The sequence below is a fragment of the Silene latifolia genome, chromosome 2 (genome assembly GCF_048544455.1).
Source record: "Silene latifolia isolate original U9 population chromosome 2, ASM4854445v1, whole genome shotgun sequence".
Classification (NCBI taxonomy): Eukaryota; Viridiplantae; Streptophyta; class Magnoliopsida; order Caryophyllales; family Caryophyllaceae; genus Silene; species Silene latifolia.
The window spans coordinates 151,911,330-151,920,819 of NC_133527.1; the positions used below are offsets into that span (position 1 = coordinate 151,911,330).

General features: G+C 44.0%; 1 non-coding gene across 1 annotated transcript; it reads right to left on the bottom strand.

The window, feature by feature from the left end:
- Nucleotides 1-1,531: 1,531 nt before the first annotated feature.
- On the bottom strand, nucleotides 1,532-1,638 carry LOC141644864 (small nucleolar RNA R71). The gene has a single exon (XR_012544467.1). It is a non-coding gene; the product is annotated as a small nucleolar RNA R71 (small nucleolar RNA).
- Between the last annotated feature and the right edge of the window lie 7,852 nt (nucleotides 1,639-9,490).

Sequence of the window (9,490 nt, forward strand, 5' to 3'; positions counted from 1 at the left end):
GTACTTCATTCCTCTCTACTGTAACTTTATCTCGGGATTACTTTCGCTTGGATTTTGTGTTCTTTACGCCGGATTCGCATCGATTGTAATTCTTTCTCTTCCCTTATTAATAATTAATCTCTTGTTGCTTTAATTCTTCGTTTCGTTAGATTTATTCTTCTGCCCTAATTTGCTTTTATGCAATTTATTGTTTATTTCATTATGTTTACTGCTGAGAATTTATCTGCTATTAGTTTAATTAGCGATATGAGTAGCTAAACCCCTTCCATGTTGGGATTAGGGGATCTGCGGTAGGAAAGTGACGATGTAGTGAATGAAACAGATGAATTGATTACAAGGCTCCGTCACCATAGCAATTTAATTGTATTTATTCGACTTAGTTGAGTGCACACTTCTAAGTTAACCTTTAATCTGGCTAAAATTAATCCTAGATCGAAAGATTGGACTAAATAGGCCTGCTATGAACAGTAGACTATCCTGACGAGAATGAAAGTTAAGTTAGCGGTATTTTAGGATAGAAAGTGGACCGAGAGGACCTTTCAACATCCGTCTTACATTAATTCCTCGAGTCATTTGGTGAGTCACTGGACTACCGTAGTGAACCGAAATCCTGACGTGTCCCTCTCTATCTGATAGTTTTTATCCTTATTTCTCTGCTTTTATTGCTCTTGCCTTATTTCTCTTTCCTTTAAATCTCGCAGTTTAGATAACAAATCAAACAACCCCCCCCCCCCCCCCATTTGTGACCAAATAGACGGACTTCTACAAATATCTTGCCTCCCTGTGGAGAACGACCTGACTTCCCTAGCTATATAGTTAGTTGAGTTAGTTTATTTTTGACAGGTATACGACAGACGTGTCAAATTTTGGCACCGTTGCCGGGGAGGCAATTGCCCTATTTGTTTTTCGTTCCGTTTATTTTTCCGTCTCAGGGAATTTTTATTCCTTGAGGCAGTTCTTATTCATTTCCTTTCAGTGTTGTTTATGCCCGGAGTCAGACAGGTGTGAATTAGTTTCAGCTGATTCAGAGACGGAGAGATTATTCAGGCATAGACTCCGTCTGATAAGGAAATCACGAAAGGAAGACTTGAGTACTTTCGAGCCAGAGCTTGATCATTTTCTTTTTGCGGAAGACAATCCGATTTCTACAGTAAAGATGCCTAAACTTTCTAGTCATTCAGTGCCTAAAGCATCCTCTATTCCGAAGGGTTTCAATCTCCAGACTGATGATGGGAACACATTTGATATCCGCCCTTTTTATATTAATCTGGTGGAGCGAAATATTTATAGAGGTGTGGCAGGTGAAGATCCTAGGAAGCATATAGAGACCTTTACCGATTACTGTTCTACTATCCCCGCCACTAAGGGGGTAACTCAAGATAAGATTAAGGAGGTTCTATTTCCTTTCTCTTTAGCCGATTCAGCCAGGGAGTGGCTGACTGACTTGGACCGCACAGCTGCTCGGGTTACAGATTGGGAGTCTCTTGCTCTTGCATTTTACAAGAGATATTTCTCTCCACAACACACCAATTTGCTGAGGGCCAAGATTACTAGTTTCAGACAGGCTCCCGATGAAAGTTTCTATGAAGCATGGACACGATTCAAGAAGTTGATGAGGTCTATCCCTCACCATGGTTTTGACCCATGGTTTCTAGCTAATCAGTTTTACAATGGACTGTATGATGACCACAGACCCATACTTGATGCGGCATCCAGTGGGAGATTTCAGGAGAACACCGATGATGATAAGGGGTGGTCTCTTATTGATGAGATGGCGAATCACAGTGCTGAATATGGTAACCCGAGGGATGGTATTAGAACAGTTCATGCAGTCGATAAGCAGGTTTTGATTCAGCTGGAGACCATGAATGCTAGGTTCGACAAGTTGGAATTACAAGCTGCTGGGGAGCCTCAGATGGTCCATGTTCTTACTAGGGGAGAGACCGTTTCATGTGAGAGATGTGGAGGTAATGATGGCCACTCTGCTGTTGGCTTTCTTGTGGAGTAGGAACAAGTCCTTGCCTTTCAGCAATATAGGCAAGGAGGGGGTTCCTATTACAATAATCAAGGGGCAGTCCATCCCAATCTGAGGTGGACTAGTCAGAATGTGCTCAATCCTACACCTCCTCCGCACCAGCAGCAGCCTTATGTTCCTCTACATAAGAATCAACAAGGCTATCAGAAGCCTCCTTCCTTTACTCCTCCTAACCACGGTGCATCATCTTCCGGTGGGGTGAGTGAAATTGGTGAGCTTAAGTCTATGTTGCAAGCCTTTACAAAGCAGTTTCAGCTGAGTGATCAACAGAAAGATGCTTCCATAAAGGCACTTGAAACTCAAGTTGCCCAACTAGCCATGAACCAATCCACAAGGAAGCAGGGTCAATTACCGACTCAAAATGAGAAAAATCCACATGAGACGGTAAATTTCATCAATCTGAGAAGCGGTCGTTCATATGAGGGACCGAAAATGCAGAAATTAGACCCGAGGAGAGTTGTAACTGATGGTGAACAGTGTTCTGTCGAAGAAAGTGAGCTCACGGCAAAGCAAGTGCTCGATCGACTGGTTTCAGGTGGTCGATCGAGCAGATTTGGAGACAAAAGTGGTCGATCGAGTGAAAATACCACTCGATCGAGTGAACAGGAAATGCATAATGGTCGATCGAGTAGTTTTTCTACTCGATCGAGTGAAGAGCAAAGTTGAATTGATCGATAGAGTGGAAATTTTACTCGATCGACCGACATTGATAAGGAAACTGCTCGATCGAATGGGTATATTGGTCGATCGAGTGGTTTTCATGACGTGAAGCTTATTCGAGAGCCTGCTAGTGCTCGTTTAAGCGATAAATCACCGGAAAGACCTCGTTCGAGAGGTAAGAAGCGTCCAAAGGATACAGAGCTTGCTCCGGAAGATACATTGGAGGAGAGAAACAAGGGACTTGAGATACCTATTACAGTTCCCTTCCCGAGGCGTCTGCAGAATACAAAGGCCAATCAACAATTCGGAAAATTTGTTGAACTTCTGAAAAGCTTGGAAGTCACTGTGCCATTCACCGAGTTGCTGACAAAGGTACCCTCTTATCTTAAGTTTATGAAAGAAATTTTGAGTCATAAGAGGACCATCAGTGATAGTGAGACCGTAGCTTTGACTGAGGTGGGGTCAGCCCTATTTCAAAATACGTTACCTCCTAAGCAGTCAGACCCGGGTAGTTTTTCAATTTCGTGTCATATCGGTAACTATTTGATTGATAATGCGCTATGCAATTTAGGCGCTAGTGTGAGTGTCTTACCGCTGTCTCTGGCTAAGAGACTTGGTTTGACAAAGCTGAGTTGCACTAACATGACAATCCAGATGGCCGACCGTAGTATATCACGGCCACTAGGCATAGTAGAAGACGTACCTGTGAGGATCGGGAGGTTCTTTATTCCCGTTGATTTCTTTGTCTTAGACATCCCCGAAGATGCACACACCCCTATTATTTTAGGGAGACCATTTTTGTCTACTGCCCGTGCAGTTATAGACGTCGGGGGAAAGACTTTGACCTTTCAGGTAGGGGACGAGGAGCTGATTTTTCATCAGTCTAAGTCCCGGAGGGCTCCCATACAAGCTCAGCCATGCAATGTTCTCTCTTCTATTGATCCTATTATTGACACTCCAGATGAAAATTTGGAGTATTGTGCTGCACTTGTTACCCCTCCGCCTCAGACTGAGAGCAAAAAGGAGGAAAGTTCTTCTGTTTTCCTTGCTACAGGTACAGATGAAAGCACTGAAGGAGCTGTCAAGGGATGTTGTGCAACTGCTATCAATCAAATTGAAAGTAAGGATGCTAAAGATGGTGATAAAGGAGCAAGGACGAGGAAGGTTCGCGCTTATGTGGATGTGAACTACTCCCCTCCTACCGTTTTAAATGATAATTCATGCTCATGGAAGTTGAAGAGGACAATCAATGTTACTGAGGTGACGTCCTCCAGTCAGGAGCCCTTCAAGGGGCTACTGAATTGCTTTGGGAATTGAACGGGGAAATGCCCCGTGTAACACTTTGTAATAGATAATTTTTGAATTTCCGTTGAATTTGTTTTATTGCTTTTATTAGGACAATTAGTTTTTAGACTGCTTTTAGCGTAGATTTAAGACTATAGACTGTTCTTATGCGTATTTGGTATTTTGGGATATTTTTGCACGTGTTTTTATGCAGGTTTGGGGAAGATTTACGCATTCCAAGGGAAGAATTGACGAAATTCAAGAGCTTACGCGAGAAAAGAGCTTGATCGAGTACTTTATGTACTCGATCGAGTGAAAATATGGTCGATCGAGCACTTTTTCCAGCCGATCGAGTAAAGCAATAAAGGGGATTTCTCGATCGAGTGGATTTCTACTCGATCGAGTGAAAATGAATAGGACGCAGGGAGTTATTCTTTAAACTCCTAACTTTTGTTTTCTATTTCATTTAACCCCATTTTTTCGTCTAAACACTCCCTAATTGCGATCAATTCATCCCCAAATCCCCAATTTTCTTGCCCAATCTCCAAATCCGCCTCCTACAATATGTTACTTGTCAATTAATCTCTCATAGCCCCAAATTTTCCCCTTAATTTGTGTTCATTTACAGGGTTTTTATAGCGGGTTAGGGTTTGCGGTTTTGTGATCGAAAAATCGCCTCTTTTGCTTGTTTGATTGAAGATTAATTGCATTTGTAGGTTGTATTCATCAAGTAAGTATTTCCTCTAGCTTCATTGCATTTTAATTTCCTTATCTTTGCATTTTTATGAGGAAAAATCGGAATTAGGGCTCGAAATTCCTGTTTAGCCGAATTTTTCGACTTAATTTGTCATTGTATGCCCTTACTTATCTTGCTTGATGATCAAATCCCCTTTCCTCGCTGTTGTTGCATGTTTAATTCGAATTTTCCGCGATTTTTGCGATATGGGTTCAGGACAGTCGAATTTTCGACTGTCATTATGGTTTTTGTTGCTGTAATCTGCCTAGTAACTTTATTGCTGCTTAATTGATGTTGACATTACCTGTTATGACCGCCTAATCGCAAATTACATGCTATTAGGGGTATTTCAGTCGAGGTTTTCGACTGTCAGACGGGTTTATAACCTTTCATGCCTTGATTAACCTCAATCATTGCTTACTTGCTACTGTTGTTAACTGTCATCCCGTCCCCTATCACCATTTGCATGCTATGATTCGAATTTTCTGAGGAATGTTGGGAATTCTTGAGGCTGAAGTCGATTTTTTCGACTGGTAGGGGGTTCACATGCTGTCATATGCTGGTTTTCGTGCTGTTTTTAGCCACTATTAGCAGCTGTTATCTTATCATGCCCCTACCCTCTGTTTACAGGATGGATTCTGGCAATTTACCTTCTACCAGCTCCACCTCTAGTCCATCTCTGTCTGAGACAGTGGCCCCTGCTATTGCCACTGTCTCCACTTTAGTGACTACTGCAGCCCCAGTGTTTCTAGTTTCAGCTGCAGCGACAGTTTTTGCTCCAGCTAGCTCAGTTCAGGCTGCCACTTCTTCTACGGTCACCACCACTGCTAGCACTGCTGCTAGTCCCTCTTCAGTGGTGACCACAGCAGCCACTACCTCTGCACCAGCTTTTACTTTTACTCCTGTGGTGGACTCGCCAGCAGCCGCAGCTGCCTTCAGAGCAGCCCTGGTTCCTCACACCGTCGCCTCACGGGCATCTGCTTTGAGTTCCAGAGGCCGGGGTCGTAGACAGTCCAGAGCTACACCAGCTCCAGTCACCTCTACTTCCGCTCCTAGCACTTCTACAGCAGCTGTTGCTTCTACTTCTGGCACAGTCACGGTCCGAAGGGACACTTCCCTCGATCCTCACCCAGACTACCCGCAGGTACATTTCGTTAACGCTTTTCATCGTAAGAAATTTTTTAACCTGTTGCGTTGTGTGCATGTACCCTCCCGATTTCTAGAGAACTCGGCGCTTGTGAGACTCGGTATCTACGAGTCGGTCTGTGAGTTACTACGAGGCACGGGGATGGCCGGGCTCATCACTATGAGCGGCCGTACCTTTTTAGAGCTGAGCCTCGAGTTTCTCAGGTCTTTTACCTTCTCCCCCGGGGCACACGAGGCTGACCCCGATAGTTCTTCAGTGTCCTTCCGGTTGTTTAACCGGACCTTTCCGATGACACTAGGGGAGTTTGGTAGGTTACTTGACCTTTCCTCTACGGGCCTGACTGCTGCCCCGAGGAAGGTCTACCGTCAGCTTTGGCGGTGTTTGGCCCAGACCACTTTTAGGGAGCGAAAGCTCCATCAGGTCCACCTTCCCCCTGTCCGCTGTTTCATTAGACTGATGAGGAGCACTATTTTCTGCCGAAAGGAGCCGAAAAACATGACCAACACCGAGCTCTCCATCCTGGGCGGTTACCTAAACATTGACTGCGAGGGTCCTTTTACCCTTAACATAGCTTACTTGACCGCCCAGTACCTTATGAGCCAGGGGAAGAAGGAGACGGGAACCATTGCCTGCGGTGGCATAGCCACCATTCTTGCCCGTCGCCTCTTCCCCGCTTGGCCTCGTGACCTGCAGTACCTCGAGGGAGAGAGGCTACTGAGTCTGGATGCCATGCTTTCTCAGCATTGGCTGACTCCAGACTACCAGACTTGGAAGATTGACGGCTTCTTGTCCAGAGACTTACCTTGTGACACTCTCCCCGTCTTGAGCCCCTTCCTCGTTGCTAGGGGCGCCCGTCTACCACTACCTCACCTTCTCCTTCCACCCAGACCTACTCCTGCTGCACCCCCCGCCAAGAAGCGGCGTCTTGAGACCGGAGAGGGGTCTACACCTTCAGGGAGTGCCCAGCCTTCCACGGCTACTCCCGATCCGACCCCTACACCCACTACTACTACCACTCCTACTCCCACTCCCACTGACCAGACACAGACTGAGCCGGTCTTACCGGCTACTTTCGTACCACCTCCTCCTTTTGTGGCGCCCGTGGTCCTTGACCAAGGGGGCGCAGTTTACGGTTTGTTGCTTGAGGTTACAGAGCGTCAGGCTCGTATGGAGAGGGACATGGCTCTTGCCTTGCACCCTCTGTACGAGTACCACTTGCGGCGACACCGTCCGATTCCAGAGGGTTGGCCACACCCTTCCTTCTTCCGGTTCCCAGGTGAGGGGTACCCGGAGTCTGCTGACGAGGAGGAGGAGGATGACCCAGAGGTGGCAGTGGAGAGAGCTCGTGCTGAGGAGCAGAGGAGGAGAGAGGAGGAGAGAGACCCGGAGTTCAGGGTGGAGGAGATCCGTGACAGCAGTGACGACGATGACGAGTAGCTACTGGTCTACTCACTTCCCCAGTTTTCTGGCTGGTTTGGGGAAGTTCGTATTTTGTATGTATCTTCTACTCTTTTATTTTGTCTCCTTTATATTTATTGTTTTTATTTGTTGGTTGTATATTCCCGTTCCCCTGTATATTTCTGCTGGTGTATGCTGGAGGACAACGAGGGCGTTGTCCGTTTTGGTTTGGGGAGGGTGTTGCATCCTTTTGAGTCTGCATTTGCATTTGTTTTGCATTCACGTTTATTTTTCAGCTTGCATTGTTGTTTATTTTCATTAAAAATCAAAAAATCCAAAAAATTAGAAAATTCCAAAAATTCAAAACATACTCACGTTTATTTTTGCAAACAGGTTGAGTCGGAACGGTAGATTTCCGTGATGATAATGCACTATAACTTGTCATTTTACTTGAGCCTTGCACTTCTTTTGATAGTTATTAGCTTTGTTATACACATAGTCTACGAGTTTCTGTTCAAATATGGCCGACTGTTTAGACTTGACCTGATAATTGGCAAACTACTTGATAAATTCTGAGATATTAGAGCCTTATAACTGGTGACATTCATGACCAGTTCATTAGGAATTGAGAGTAGTACTCCTTGCATAGCATGTTCATCATTTTTGCACATTCATGACATTCAATTTCTTGTCAAATGCACATATTCGGGTTTGTGGTTGGTGTCACATGTAGGGAGGTGCTTGCAAATTTCCCGTTCCTTATATTTTTTTTCACCCATTTAGCTCCACATGAGCCAGAACTTGCCTTTTTGACCCATTAGCTACATCCCAAACTAAGCCTGCCTAGTCAAGCTAGTTAGTATGTTCTTTTGTGGTATGATTTTCCGGTTGCATTTTGGCCCGTATCCCCTTTGTATGGAGTTGTTGGAAAATAGAGGAAGGAGGAAAAGAGAAAAAAAAAGGTATTGAAAAAGAAAAAAAAGAAGAAAAACGTGAGAACAAGAAAAAAAAAAACAAAAAAAATGAAAAAAGAAAGAAGCTGGAAAGTGAATCAGAAAGAAAGAAAGTTTGAAAAAAAAAAGAAGTTTGTTTTATTTGAGTTAGTTCTTTCAGACGGTATTAAAAAAGGGAAGTTTGTGACCGTCTGACTCCTCCGTTCTATCCCATATTTTTTTTGAGGAGATTGTGTTTGAGTTTAGTGAGTTGTGTGCCAAATGAAGGGCACTTGTACTTGTTTTTTTCAGTCAGTTGAGATTCGGATGGTTTCATTATGGTCCTGTTAGGAACTAGCTTGACGCTTTTACCTCCACATTTCCATAACATGTTTTGCCTTTCTCACCTGAACCTCACTATTCCCATATTATTTGTAAGCCCTCGGCTGTGACGGACATTATTGGTTGGAGTGTGTGCATTAGTACTTGAATTGTCTATCATCTTTGTTGCATGCATGCTATATAGGTCGCAATTAGGTGAGTGACTGTCTTTTCTTCTCTCTTTTACATTTAACATTCACCCTTTGCTTCATGAGAGAAGAGTGACCACGAGAGAGTCCGATTTTGTTGGTCTTGCAAGGTCGATAGGTTGGCTATATTTCTGAACAGCTTATAATTTGTTTGCGTATTGACTACTTAGCTTTAACTGTTAGTTTTTGTTGCATTAAACTAGTTCAAGTAGACAAGTTAAGCTAGCTCTGAGTTATCATTTCCGTTCCATTAGTTTAGTTTAGAGTTTACTCGAGGACGAGTAAAGGTTCGGTTTGGGGAGATTTGATACGTGCTTTTTATATAGTCTTTTTAGCCTATTTTAGCACGTATTTCGATGCATTTTAATACTGTTTCTATGGTATTTTGCCCCGAATTGGCTACTTTGGTTCGTTTTGTCCATTTTGTAGAAATGAACGCGAAAGTAGTGGAATCGTACTCTTTTTTGTCCTTTTTGCATGCATTTAGAGGAGACGGGATTTTTCAAGAGTGAGATACTGCACTTTGAAGCGTCATGGCACGGATTACGAGGCATTTAGGCGCGGACTTGAGTTGAAATGAAGACAAAGAACTTAATCGAGCGGTTTTTACGTCCTCTGGTGGTCGATCGAGTGGTTTTCCACTCGATCCTTAGCTTGCAGAAAGACCAGTTACTCGATCGAGTAAATTTCTACTCGATCGAGTAAATTTGCTGAGGTGTTTGCTCGATCGAGTGGTTTCGCTAATTATGGGCTTTAAACAGCCCGTGT